This window comes from Bidens hawaiensis, unplaced genomic scaffold, assembly GCF_021521415.1.
Source record: "Bidens hawaiensis isolate Kalapana, Puna unplaced genomic scaffold, B.hawaiensis_p1.1 tig00037369_1, whole genome shotgun sequence".
In the NCBI taxonomy this organism is placed as follows: Eukaryota; Viridiplantae; Streptophyta; class Magnoliopsida; order Asterales; family Asteraceae; genus Bidens; species Bidens hawaiensis.
The window spans coordinates 108,234-109,984 of record NW_027505476.1 but is presented as its reverse complement, the minus strand read 5'-3'; positions in this window follow the sequence as shown (position 1 = coordinate 109,984).

Genomic DNA, 1,751 nt, shown 5'->3' with positions numbered 1-1,751 from the left:
TTTATCCCTTTGAGAGAGTCTCCGCCTCCAGGATGAGCTCTCCTGGTGGAAGCTGGTATTTCTTAATCGATTGTATATATGAATGTATGTATGTATGAGTGGTTCCTCTTTATGAGAATCATTCAACTAATATTATCATACTACCATTTCTATCTTGTTTGTGTTTTGATTATAATTGTTCATCCTATTATTGATGAACAATTATAATCATCATTATTTTCATATAACAATGTCAGTACAAGTGATAAGATTTTTACCAAAAGATTTCCAAAGATTACAACATAATAAAATATCAAGCCTATTTATACACAAGAGCATATGTCCGTATAAGTCATGCAGTGAATAAGACTTATACTCCGTGTAAGTCTTATACATTGGTATACTTATATGCCTTAACATATGATCCTAACAATTCAATCTGGTTTAACTCTACAAGACCTAACATTAGACATGTTGGGACTTATGTTTTAGACCGACGCATCGAATTAATTTGTGCGTGATAAATATATTATTTGGTCTCAACCAAGGGTGGATGGCTTGAAGACCAATTCATGCTAGACTAGTATAAATAGATGTTTTTATTCATTTTTCTAGTATGAGTGAGTGTATTGTGTATGTGTGAGATTTAGGGTTTTATCCCTTTGAGAGAGTCTCCGCCTCCAGGATGAGCTCTCCTGGTGGAGGCTGGTATTTCTTAATCGATTGTATGTATGAATGTATGTATGTATGAGTGGTTCATCTTTATGAGAATCATTCAACTAATATTATCATACTACCATTTCTATCTTGTTTGTGTTTTGATTATAATTGTTCATCCTATTATTGATTATTAATCAAATCAGGCTCTTTCCCAATACACCTCATCCGTCCAGACATCTTTCAAGAGTGACTATGAGTGAGATTCGATCCTAACCCTAGACCCGAGCTCCACTGTTAATAACACCAATTATTCACGCTTCTGCACCGGGGCTCGGTTCTCACAAGTGGTATCAGAGCTTGTTGCTGCTATTTTGGGAAGATTCTTGTTGCGATTGAAGATTTGAAGAAAGATGACGTAAGCAGACCACTGTTCCATTGAAAAGTGACGTCAGCAGCTCTGTTCTTCATTTTTCTTCCAGATCTATAATCATCTGGTGTCTTCTTCCTTATTTTATTTAAAGCTTTACTTTTTATATATAAATCTTGTTCTAATCGCATCAGACACATCAGATCTGAACAACCAGTTTTCTAATCTGATTATTTTTGAACTCTGCTTTTACGATGAAACTATTTTTAATTTCTCAAAATGTGGTTAGGAAGAACAAGAAGTGTCTACTAACAAGATTCCTAGACTGTATGGACAGGAAAATTTCACAAAATGGAGGGTCTTGTTTGAAGCAGCCGTATGCTATAATGATGTTGATATGTGGAACTCAATTAGGAAAGGTCCACAAGGCAATGTTGAGGAAGGTGCGAATCCAGCAGCAGTTGCTGTTGTGAGAGAAAGAATGAGAAAAGTAGATGACAAGGCTTTAGCAATATAAAAGTTAGGTCTATCTTGTGAGATACTTACCAAGGTTGCACATCATGCCACTGTCAAGGAAATGTATGATGCAATACTTGAAATGTTTGAAGGAAACATTGAGCTTAAAAATATCAAGAAGCAGAGACTAAAACAACAGTTAGAGAGATTTAAGTATAAAGATGGAGAAAGGTTGAAGTCCATTCTTGAAAGGTTCTTGGGAATAGTGAATGATCTCAGAACCACAGAC